Below are 13309 nucleotides of genomic sequence, written 5' to 3' on the forward strand. Positions count from 1 at the left end.
CTTTTGTTTTTCCAGATGAATGTTTTTATTATTTTTTTCTAGCTCTATAAAATATTTTTTTGTAGTTTGATTGGTATGGAACTGAATAAGTAATTAATATAGGTGGAATTGTCATTTTTATTATATTATCTCAGCCTACCCATGAGCAATTGATATTTTTCCATTTGTTTAGATCTGACTATTTATGTGAAAGGTGTTTTGTAATTGTGTTCATATAGTTCCTGGGTTTGCTGTGACAGGTAGACTCCCAAATATTTTATATTGTCTACAGTCATTTTAAATGGAATTTCTCTTTCTATCTGTTGCTGCTGGGCTTCATTGGTCAGATATAGAAATGCTGATGATTTATGTGGGTTAATTTTATATCCCGCAACTTTGCTAAAGTTCTTGTTTCAAGTAGTTTTTTAGTTGATTCTTTAGGATTCTCTAAATATTACCTTACATCATATTATCTTCAAATAGTGAGTTTTGTTTCCTCTTTGCCTATTTGAATTCCTTCAATAAATTCCTTCAATTCCTTCAATTTCTTTTTCTTCTCTTATTGCTAAAGTACAATATTGAATAATAGTGGTGATAATGGACAACCTTGTTTCACCCCTGATCTTATTGGGACCACTTCTAACTTATCCTCATTACATATAATGCTTACTGATGGTTTTAGACTGATACTGCTTATCATTTTAAGGAAAATTCCAATTATTCCTATGCTCTCTAGTGTTTAATAGGAATTGGTGCTGTACTTTGTCAAAACCTTTCTCTGCATCTATTGAGATAACCGTATGATTTTGGTTAGTTTTGTTATTAATGTGGTTGATTATGTTGATAGTTTCCCTAATATTGAACCAGCCCTGCATTCCTGGTATAAATCCCACCTGGTCATAGTATATTATTCTGGTGATAAATTGCTGTAGTCTCTTTGCTAATATTTTATTTAGATTTTTTTGCATCAATATTTATTAGGGAAATTGGTCTATAATTTTCTTTCTCTGTTGTGGCTCTTCCTAATTTAGGTGTCAGCACCATATTTATCTCATAAAAGAAATTTGGTAGGACTGTTTCTTCACCTATTTTTCTTTTTTTTTTTTTTTGGTGTGAGGCAATTGGGGTTAAGGGACTTGCCCAGGGTCATACAGCTAGTAAGTGTTAAGTGTCTGAAGCTGGATTAGAACTCAGGTCCTCCTGAATCCAGGGCCGGTGCTCTATCCACTGCGCCACCTAGCTGCCCCTCTTCACCTATTTTTCCAAATAGTTTATATAGTATTGGCTTAATTGTTCTTTAATTGTTTGGTAGAATTAACTTGTAAAGCCAGTCTGATAGATGTGAGGTGGTATCTCAGAGTAGTTTTTTTTGTTTGTTTTTTGTTTTTGTTTTTTTTTGTGGGGCAGTGGGGGTTAAGTGACTTGCCCAGGGTCACACAGCTGGTTAAGTGTCAGGTGTCTGAGGCCAAATTTGAACTCAGGTCCTCCTGAATCCAGGGCTGGTGCCCAGCCAAAAAAAAAAAAAAGATAGCAGCATACTTCAAGTCAGAATTACATAATTTCAGAATTGGAATGAATCTTAGAGGCCATTTAGCCCAGACCCATACATGAATCAGAATCCATATGTCCAACAAATGGTTATCCAACTTCTGTTTGAACAATTTCACTGAAGATAGACAAAATTTACTCTGGAGGAAGTCTCTTCTACTTTTAGACATCTTTTATTATTGTTGATGTTTTAAATCAAAGAATATGAACATTTTAGGAGCATTTTTTAATCTTTATTTTTGGTGAGGCTATTGGGGTTAAGTGACTTGCCCAGGGTCACACAGCTAGTAAGTGTCAAGTGTCTGAGGAGGGATTTGAACTCAGGTACTCCTGAGTCCAGGACCAGTGCTTTATCTACTGTGCCATCTAGCTGCCCCCTTTATCATTATTTTAAATTACTCTTCAGAATGGTTGCACCAATTCCTAGCTTCATGAGAATGTACTTTATTATGTACCTGTCTTTCCATTGCACCTCTAGTGTTCATTATTTCCATCTTTCATTGTCTATGCCAAATAGCTGAGGTGAAACCTCCTAATAGTTTTCATTTCCATTTCTCTTATTATTAGTGATTTGGAACAGACTTCCACGTGGTTGTTAATAGTTTGCAATTCTTCTGGCTCAGTAGGATGTTAGGGAGGCTACTTAGATATATTGGATTTGGAATTAGGAAGACTTGGGTTCAAATCTTGCCTCACACACTGACTACCTGTGTGAACCTGGACCCTTAAACTCTATGGTTAAGGGGTTTCCCCAGCTATAAAATGAGGGGGTTGAACTTTTTGGCCTCTGTGGTCCCTTCTAGTTCCAAATCTATGATCTTATGAGAACTGTTAACAGCGTCCTTTCCCTTCCTATTTGCATGGATTTAAAAGCTTTAAAATTTTAGATATTGACAATTATGTTTTATCTTTTGTGATCACCTCTATTTCTTGTTTTGTTAAGATGTCTCCCACTAGCCCTAGAAAATAGCTGTACTTCTTTTATTATAATTTTTTTTTTTTGGTGAGGCAATGGGGGTTAAGTGACTTGCCCAGGGTCACACAGCTAGTAAGTGTCAAGGGTCTGAGGCTGGATTCTAACTCAGGTCCTCCTGAATCCAGGGCTGGTGCTCTAACCACTGTACCATCTAGCTGCCCCGAAAATAGTTGTACTTCTTGGGAAGTTTTTCTTTACATGAAGCCTAAATATGCCCCTTTGTAACTTCTATCTTGTTATGTCTTGTTAGAACTTCCTTGTGAGACTAAGCAGAATGAGTCTAATTGAATCTTTCCTTAGATACTTAGTAATGGTGTGACACCAGGCAAATCATTTACCTTCTTAAGGTCTGAGCTGCAGAATGAGGAGGTTAGACTTGAAGACCTCTACCATCCCTTCCAGATATAAATCTGTGGTTCTTTTTTTTTTTTTTGGCAGGGGGTAAGGCAATTGGGGTTAAGTGACTTGCCCAGGGTCACACAGCCAGTAAGTGTTAAGTGTCTGAGACTGGATTTGAACTCAGGTACTCCTGAATCCAGGGCCAGTGCTTTATCCACTGCGCCACCTAGCTGCCCCTAAATCTGTGCTTCTAATCCGTCTTCCATATACCAGCATGAAACACTTTACCTACCTCATGTGTATACACACACACACCCAGAGATATTTGATATGTTTTTTCCACCTGTTTCCCTTCTTATCCTACTTGCATTAATTTTCTTTGTGCAAAACCTTTTCAATTTCATCTAATCAAATTTATCTTTTTTATTTTTTGCAATTGCCTCTAATTATTGTTTGTTTATTTCTGTGAAAGGTACCTCATCTGGTTCTTTTGTAATTTTGACATATGATCATTAATATTCATGTCAGGTAGAATTTATTATGGGATATTGCATAATATGCTGCTCTAACCTTAATTTTCTATGGAATGCTTTCTAGTAATTTTTATTATATAGGGAGTTATATCTGAAAGTAATTCTGGGGGAGATTTATCAAACATTGAGTTATTTAGTTAAAATGTTTCTGATTCTTCCTTTTTAAATTTGCTCCACTGATTTATTTTTCTGTTTTATAACCAATACCAAAAAGTTTTGTTGGTTTTTTTTTTGCTTTTGTTTTTGTTTTTGTTTTTGCAGGGCAATGGGGGTTAAGTGACTTGCCCAGGGTCACACAGCTAGTATGTGTCAAGTGTCTGAGGCCGAATTTGAACTCAGGTACTCCTGACTCCAGGGTCAGTGCTTTATCCACTGCGCCACCTAGCTGCCCCCAAATAGTTTTGATAATAGCTACTTTATAATATCTTGAGATCTAGAAGTATTATATCTCTTTCATTTTTATCTATTTTCTTCATTACCCTTGATATTCTGGATCTTTTATTCCTAAAAATGAATTTTGTTGTTATTTGGTCTAGCCTGAAAAGTATACCTTTGGTAGTTTGAGTTATATAACACTAAATCTATAAATTAAGTTTGATAGCATTGTCATTTTTTCTTATATTAGCATAGCCTATGCAATGAGCACTGAATATTCCTCCAGTTTTCTGAGTTATGCTCTAGTTCTTTAAGGAATCTTTTTTTTTTTTTTTTTGGTGAGGCAGTTGGGGTTAAATGACTTGCCTAGGGTCACACAGCTGGTAAGTGTTAAGTGTCTGAGGCTGGATTTGAACTCAGGTCCTCCTGACTTCAGGGCCGGTGCTCTATCCATGTGCCACCTAGCTGTCCCCCCTTAAGGAGTCTTTTGTAAATTTACCTATATAGGTAATCAGTTTCTTTGGTATTTTATACATTTAGTAGTTATTTTGAATGGGTCTTCCCTTTATCCTATGGCTTGTTGGATTTCGTTAGTACTATTTAAAAATACAATTGATTTTTATGTATTTCTTTTTTAGGCTACAACTTTATTGAAGCTATTAATTATCTCAATTAGTTTCCTTTCTGATTCTTTAGGAAGGAATGGTAAGGGAATAACCTCTTATTTCATTTGAACTTCATAACAACTCTCTGAGATGGATTCTGGGATCCCCATTTTACAGTTAAGGAAAGTGAGGCAGTTAGATGTTACCCAGGGTCACACAACTAGTAAGTGTCTGAGCTGGATTTGAACGCAAGTCTTCCTGACTCCAAGTCCAGTACTTGATCCACTTCTCCATCTAGTTACCTTTAGGATTTTTTAAGTAAATCATAATGTCACCAGCAAATAGGAATAGGTTTGTTTCCTTTTTGCTTCATGTCTATATTTCTTTCTCATCTTATTGCAATTGCTAGCATTTCTAGAACTGTGTCTAATAATAGCAGAGAAAGGGGGCATCTCTGCTTTACTCCCATATTTACTAGGAGAGCTTCTAGTATTCCCTATTACCTATAATGCTAACTTTTGGTTTTAGATAGATATTTCTTATCATATTTTTAAAAGATCCTTCTATGACAGGGGTTCTTAACCTGTGGTCTATGACATAAAAAATTATTTTGGTAATTATTTCAGTATAATTGGTTTTCTTTGTAATCCTATGTATTTTTTGCATTTAAGAACATTATTCTGAAGAATCCATAGGTGTCACTATATAGTCAAAAGCAGTTTATGAAACAAAAAAGCTTACTAACCCCTGCTCTATGCTTGTACTTTGTAGGGTTTTACAGGAGCATAAATTGATATTGTATTTTATCAGAGGTTTTTCCCCCATATCTATTAATATATTAATGTGGCGTTGAATATTTCTGTTTTATTATGATTAATATGTCATTTTAATAATGTTGAACTGTCCTTGTATCCCTAGTATAAATCCAACTTACTGTTCAGTAATTTCTTTTTTTCCTTTTCCTTTTTTTGTTTAGTTTTGTTTTGCAGGGCAATGAGGGTTAAGTCACTTGCTGTAACTATTGGAATGACACCACCTGCTGGAGACTTACTGTAGCAAAGCTCCTCCGTGAGGAGAAGGCATCTGAGGGCAAGACATCCAGCTCTTTGGCGTCAGGAAGTGAAGTTTGCTTGTGGGAGGAAGAGGGGGCAAGGCTGGCTCTCTTGCCTTTTTTTCCACAGGACTCAGGTGGAGAAGGGAGAGAGAAATGCACTCTCCCTTTAATAGATAAATGAATCTAGGCCTTTCTCTTTCTCTTCACCAAATTCTTATTCTCCTTAATAAATTCTTAAAAGTCTAACTCTTGCTAAAGCTTATAATTTATTGGTGACCATTCATTAGATATTTTAGACAGACTAGCTAGAATTTTAGCCCCTTACATTGCCCAGGGTCACATAGCTAGTAAGTGTTAAGTGTCTGAGGTGGGATTTGAACTCAGGTCCTCCTGAATCCAGGGTCAGTGATTCATCCACTGCCACCTAGCTGCCCCCATATATTTATTTCTTTAAAACAGTTTGTTACTTGTAAAAGACTTTAAAGCTAAATAGGGGCATTTGTTTTTGTTTTTGTTTTTTATCAGAAAGCCATCAGAATTGATTGAGTAGAGGAGTGATATGGTCAGATCTGTACCTGAGGAAAATTACTTTGGCCGCATTGAAGTTCTGCAGCCTCTGGAATTGCTAATCTAGTAACTACCAGAGACATAAGGCAGCATACTTCCCTCCCTCTTCATGTGGCTGAATAGACAGCATATCTGTCACTTGTGCAAAGCTGGAGGGGGAAGGAAATCAGGTAAGGTATGCTGCACGAAGGGATACCAGTGTGGATCCAGGATTAAGCCTGGGGGTTGGTTTGTGTTGGATTATGCCTCTCTGTAGTGAGTTTGGAATCTGGTAGGGGAGGAGTATTTAACAGAATAATGTTTTTCAATGTAATTTATAGGGATGTTTGTTACCTTTGGGGGCTTTTCCTTTTTGTTTTGTGAATTCAGCTGTAATTTCTCTACATGTGGCAAATAATTTCTCTTTTGGGGGGATTTTTGAGAGTTCATGGGGACTGGGAAAAATGTTTAAATATAGTCATATATCATAATTTATTTAGTCATTCCTCAGTTACTGGGAGACTTTGTTTCCAGTTCTTTGCTATAATAAGAAGTGCTTCTTTAAATATTTTTGTGCAAATGTGTCTTTTCCTTCTTTGATTTCCTTGAGGTATATGCCTAGCAGAGGTAACAATGGGCCAAAGTTCAGTAGCTTTTAGGATATTCTAAATTGCTTTTCAGAATTATTGGCTGGTTTCAAAGATATATTAGAAGTGTATTAGTGTTCCTCTGCTCCCACAGGTTCCTTCTTCCCTCCCCAACAATTGTCATTTTCATTTTCATTTTTTCCCTCCTTTCCTTCCCTTTTATCTTTGATAATCTGATGGGTATGAGATAGAACCTCAGAAGTGTTTCCATTTATATTTCTCTTATTATTAATAATTAATGACATTTAAAATATAATAGTTGATGCAATGGTACAGAAGAGTTCCAGGGAACTCATGATAGAAGAGGATCTCCAAATCCAAGAAAAAAAAAAAAAGAACTGTGGAGTATAGGTGCTGAATGAACCATACTATTTCTTTTGGTTTTGGTGCTGTTGTTTTTTTCTATTTTGAGGTTTTTCATCATTGCTCTGATTTTTTTTCTTATAACATGACTAATGCAGAAATAAGATTAATGTTATTATGTGTATATATATACATATATATATATATATATATATATATATATATATATATATATATATATATATATATATATATAAAACCTATATCAGTTTACCTGCTGTCTAGGGGTGGGGGGCGGGCGGGGCGGGAGGGAGAAAAATCTGAAATTGTAAAGCTTGTATAAACAAAAGTTGAGAACTATCTTTACATGTAACGGAAAAAAAATAAAATACTTTATTAATTAAAAAAAATATATATATATAATAGTTGTTCAGTTATATTTCTTCTTTTAATTTCTTCTATAATTGCCTGTTCCATCTTATGAAAATGTATATATCGTATGGAGAGAATAGTTCTTGTTTTTTTTTTTTTTTTTTAGTGAGGCAGTTGGGGTTAAGTCACTTGCCCGGGGTCACACAGCTAGTAAGTGTTAAGTGTCTGAGGCCCGATTTGAACTCAGGTACTCCTGACTCCAGGGCTGGTGCTCTATCCACTGTGCCACCTAGCTGCCCCAGTTCTTGTTCTTAATATATTTGAATCAGTTCCCTATAGCTTGGATAGGAAGTCTTTATCAGAGAAACTTGCTACAATGTCCTAATTAACTGTCTCCCTTCTAATACCAACTGAATTGATTTTGTTAGCACAAAACCTTTTCAGTCTTATATAATCAAATTATTCAATCAATTTCCTATAATCCTTTCTATACTTTTTTGGGTCAAGGACTCTTCCTCCTCTTCATAATTGTAAGTGGTATTTCCTTCTTGCCTTCTCTAACTTGTTTATGTTATGTTTTACATCTAGGCCATGTAATCCATTTGTAACTTATTGTAGTATATGGTGTGAGATGTTGGGATAAACCTAATTTATGCTGGGTTGCTTTCTGTTTTGTTTTTCTTTTAACCAGTTGTCAAATATTACTAATTTCACAAACTGAAGTTTTTGAGGCAAACCCTATGCCACAGTATTTGTTTGCTTCTGCATGTAGGATACCTAATCTGTTCAAATGATCAGCTTTTCTAATTTTTAACCAGATAATTTTGATGATAACTACTTTATAATATAGTTTGAGGTCTGATACTTCTAGGTCCCCTTTATTCACGATTTCCCCACATTATATCCTGCGAAATTCTTGACTTTTTGTTCAACGAGATGAATGATATTATAATATTTCTAGTCCTATAAAGTAAGATTTTTCTAATTTGATTGGCAGCTCATTTGAAACAGAAATTAATTTGGGTAGTCATTTTTTTATTGTATGGACAGTCTACAAATGTAGACTAATTATTTCTGTCTTTATTTGTGTTAAGAATATCTTGTAGTTTTATTTACATAATTCCTGTGTGTTTTAGTCGGTAGTCTTCCAGATTTTTATATGTTCTGTAGTATTTTATTTTATTTTTTGCAGGCAACGGGGGGTAAGTGACTTGCCCAGGGTCACACAGCTAGTAAGTGCTAAGTGTCTGAGGCCGGATTTGAACTCAGGTACTACTGAATCCAGGGCCGGTGATTTAACCACTGCGCCATCTAGCTGCCCTTCTGTTCTGTAGTATTTTAAAAATAAATTTATTGGGATAGCTAGATAGTGCAGTGGATGGAGCACTGGCCCTGGAGTCAGGAGTACCTGAGTTCAAATCCGGCCTCAGACACTTAACACTTACTAGCTGTGTGACCCTGGGCAAGTCACTTAACCCCAATTGCCTCACTAAAAGAAAAAAAAAATTATTTTATTCTGAACTTAAGAAATACATCTCCTTAACATTTCCATAACAAAGTGGGATAGAAACACAGAGCATTGCCCTTAGATTGCCAGTACACTATGTATAATATTCTGTAGTTATTTTTTTTTAATTATTTTTTCTTTCTCTTCTTGATAGTGAGAGAATTAGAAGAGTAAGTGGTGGGGCAGCTAGGTGGCACAGTGGATAAAGCCCCGGCCCTGGATTCAGGAGTACCTGAGTTCAAATCCGACCTTAGACACTTGACACTTACTAGCTGTGTGACCCTGGGCAAGTCACTTAACCCCCATTGCCCTACAAAAACCAACAACAAGAAGAGAAATTGAGTAAACCACACTGACTCTATCTTGTGACTCAATTCTGGAACTAGCTCAGTTCCCTTCCTATTCAGTTACGGGTCTAGTCTAATTTCTGTCTTGTGAGAAAACTTTATTCAATTGTGGGAATTATGAGAAAACCTTATTGCATTGTTTGAACATAGATAGCCCTGGATGACTGGACTACTTCTACTTGATTAAAGACCCTTAATTATTAGATCTTAACTAATGACTTGTGTATGCTGACCAGAAATTGTGTCAGATCTGAAGACTGATGCAAGGAGTTTTTTCACAATTTTACATCTCAAGCAACCCATATATCTTTTCTGAAAACTGGCCCCATACTGGTTCATCAGTTATTTTCGTGTTCCTTTGATTGAATACAGACACTTGGGAAGAGAAACACATCTTTTTCTGATTTCTGGGAATTGCCCCTATTAACTGTATTAACCCATCCAACTTGGAAAGTCCCTAATTTTTCCTGCAATTAGAAATCAGACTACCTCATTTTTGTTTTCTTTTAATTATTTGATTAATTGTTTTTGTTTTTGTTTTTTGGTTTTTTTTGTGGGGCAATGAGGGTTAAGTGACTTGCCCAGGGTCACACAGCTAGTAAGTGTCAAGTGTCTAAGGCCGGATTTGAACTCAGGTACTCCTGAATCCAGGGCCAGCACTCTATCCACTGCACCACCTAGCTGCCCCCTTGATTGTTTTTAATGCATAAAAATCTTTCTCCCTCTGAATTCAGAATCCAGTGTCAAAGCTGAGGGGCCTGGTCCTGATCTGTTTTGTTTTGTTGGGTTTTTTTGTGGGGCAATGGGGGTTAAGTGACTTGCCCAGGGTCACACAGCTAGTAAGTGTCAAGTGTCTAAGGCCAGATTTGAACTCAGGTACTCCTGAATCCAGGGCCAGTGCTTTATCCACTGTGCCACCTAGCTGCCCCAGTCCTGATCTGTTAGGCAATTGGCATGCATTGCTTAATAAACTGATATGCTTGGAAGCTAGAACCCTTGATTCCTCAGTCATTTCAACCAACAACAATAGGTTTTGCTGGTGATATACAGAGAAGCCTGATACTTTATGTGGGTTTATTTTATAACATGATACTCTCCTGAAGTTATTGGGTTTTTTGTTGTTTTTGGTTTTTTGGTGAGGCAATTGGGGTTAACCGACTTGCCCAGGGTCACATAGCTAGCAAGTGTCAAGGGTCTGAGCTGGATTTGAACCCAGGTCCTCCTGAATCCAGGGCTGGTGCTCTATCCACTGTGCCACCTAGCGGCCCCTGAAGTTATTGTTTTAATTAATTTTAGCTGAATCTTTAGAGTACTCCAAAGTAGTCTCTACAACTGCAGTATAGATAAGAGCTTCCTTTTCCTGTTGTCTGCACTGAGGTTCTCCTTTGGCTAGAGACACTTCTTGAGTTCCGTAACTCTCTGGTAGGTAGTTACAAAGAGCCAACAGAACCATCATCTTTGAATTTTTACCCAGCCCTCTATGACACTACAACAGGAAAGCAGGTTCTTTTTCTCAAGGTCCATCTAACCCAAGGTTGATCACTCTATTCCACTGACTTTTTGAGAAATCTGACCAATTTCTCCAATCTGTGGTTTTGATCCATTGTGTCTGTATTGCCTTGATCATTTCCTGGGGCTTAAACATTTTTTTTTCGGTGAACAAAAAAATCATATTTTCTGTTTCCTACCCCTCCATTCCCCCATTGAAAAGTCAAACAAACCCCCCTGTCACAAATATGCATAGTAAAGCAAAACAAATTCCCACACTGGCCATGCTCCCCAAATATGGCTGGCTAGATCAGTTCACAGTTCCATCAGTAGTGTTGTAGTGTCCCTCTTTTTCCACAGGCCCTCGAAAATTTGTCATTTTCCCTTTCTGTCAACTTTCTAAGCTGATGAGTTTAAGGTAGAAAGTTAGAATTGTTTTAATGTGCATTTCTCTGATTATTTGTGATCTGGAGCTTTTAAAAAAATATGGCTATTGAAAGCTAATAACTAGCTGCCTATTCATATCCCTTAACTGTTTTATCAATTGGGGAATGGCTTTTAGTCTTATAAATTTGAATTAGTTCCCTATATATCTTAGAACTGAGATCATTATCAGAGAAACTTACTGTAAAGATTCCCCCCCCTTTACTTATTTCTCTTCTAATTTTAGCTTCTTTGGTTTTGTTTATGAAAACCCTTTTTAATTTTATGTAATCCAAATTGTGCATTTTACTTTCTATGATCTTCTCTATTCCTTGTTTGGTCATGAATTCTCTTCCTTATCCATAGATCTGATAGGTAATTGCTTTCCTCTGCTTCTAATTTGTTTACAATGTCATCCTTTATATCTAAGTCATGTACCCATTTTGAGCTTATCTTATCCCACATCAGCGTGAGATGTTCCTTTTATTTTTAGCCATCCTGCTTTTCAGTTTCCCCAACAGCAAATAGTGAGTTCCTTGATATGAATTTTGTTATTTTTTCCCAGCACAACAGAGTAATCTTTCAGTAGTTTGACTGGTATGTCACTTTGAGGGCTTTTCTGTTAAGAGGCAAATTTGAGTGTGGTGGTTAGCCTTGCTTAATCACATTGTGGTTCTCCTTAGTTCTGTGAACCTCCACTTCCTGGAGTATGCCACCCCCCTCCTTTGAGGTTCAAAAATCTGTGTCTTTAGGGAGTGTTGAAGACCTCAGAGTTGCTAGACCTGGGTTGTCCTTGTGTGAGCACTGTAGTACCAGGGTGATTGGCATCTCTATGGTCTGCCAGCTGCTACTCCCTGGGGCTTCCAAATTCCCCTCAAGGGGCTTTCCAGGGACTGGGGAGAGGCTTTCTCATGAGAACCCTCCCATTGTGTTGTCCCTCTCCTTGCAGGCTACACCTTTCCTTCTCTGATTTTCCTGGGCAATACTATTGCTTTGCTGTTGTGGGTGGTTGGGCAAGTCCTTTCCTACTGTCCAAAGGCTGCCGACTGACTTTTTGTGCAGTTCTGAGGTAGATGATGTCACTTAGAGTTTTTCATTGGATTTCTTGATCATTCTTCAGTCTGGTGTGAATTTCAGGGTTCTGCTGACAGAATTTTTTTTTTTTTGGCGGGGCAATGGGGGCAATGGGGGTTAAGTGACTTGGCCAGGCTCACACAGCTAGTAAGTGTCAAGTGTCTGAGACTGGATTTGAACTCAGGTCCTCCTGAATCCAGGGCTGGTGCTCTATCTACTGCGCCACCTAGCTGCCCCATTCAGAGTGGATTCTGGCAGCAAAGCCATAGCCTGAGAAACAGTTTTCTCATAACACCTTAGCAAATGTCATAGCATTCTGACTCCTAATTGGCTATATCAATGTTTATGGTTTTATTATCTTCTTCCAAAGACAGTCAAGCTCCAAAGATTTGTTGGTATTTATACTCTCTGAGGCAGCTCAGTGGTGTAGTGGATAGAACACTAGGCCTCGAGTTGGGAAGAGTCATCTTTTGGAATTCAAATATCACCTCAGACACTTACTTAACCATGTCACTTAACCCTGTTTGCCTCAGTTTTCTCATATGTAAAATGAGCCAGAGAAGGAAATGACAAATCACTCCAAGTACTTCTGCCAAGAAAACCCCAAATGGGGTCACGAAGAGTTGGGAATGACTGAACAGTTGAAGAACTGAGGCAAACATAGATTAAATGACATGCCCATGACAGTTAGGAGTGTTTGAGGCTCGGTTTGAACACAGGGTTTGCCTGAGTTTCCAAGTCATCTAGCAGTCCATTGACTCCTTAGTACCTCTAGAATCAAATAGAAAATCCTCTGTTTGACTTTTTTGTATTTATTTATTTATTTTTGCAGGGCAATGGGAGTTAAGTGACTTGCCCAGGGTCACACAGCTAGTATGTGTCAAGTGTCTGAGGCTGGATTTGAACTCAGATGTTCCTGAGTGGACTCAGGTCCACTCCAGGGCCGGTGTTTTATCCACTGCACCACCCAGCTTCCCCCTCTGTTTGACTTTTAAAGCCTTCTATGAGTTTGCCCCTTCCTGCCTTTCCAGGCTTCTCATTTGTTAAAGCTCATCACATATTCTATGATCTACTGACACTGACCTCCTTGCTATTCCTCAGGTCACATACTGGATCTCTCGACTCCAGGCTCCTCTCAACTCCCCACTCCCACCCTGGAAACTCTTTCCTTCCTCTTCTCTGCCTTCTAGCTT

The sequence above is a fragment of the Dromiciops gliroides genome, chromosome 5 (assembly GCF_019393635.1).
Source record: "Dromiciops gliroides isolate mDroGli1 chromosome 5, mDroGli1.pri, whole genome shotgun sequence".
Classification (NCBI taxonomy): Eukaryota; Metazoa; Chordata; class Mammalia; order Microbiotheria; family Microbiotheriidae; genus Dromiciops; species Dromiciops gliroides.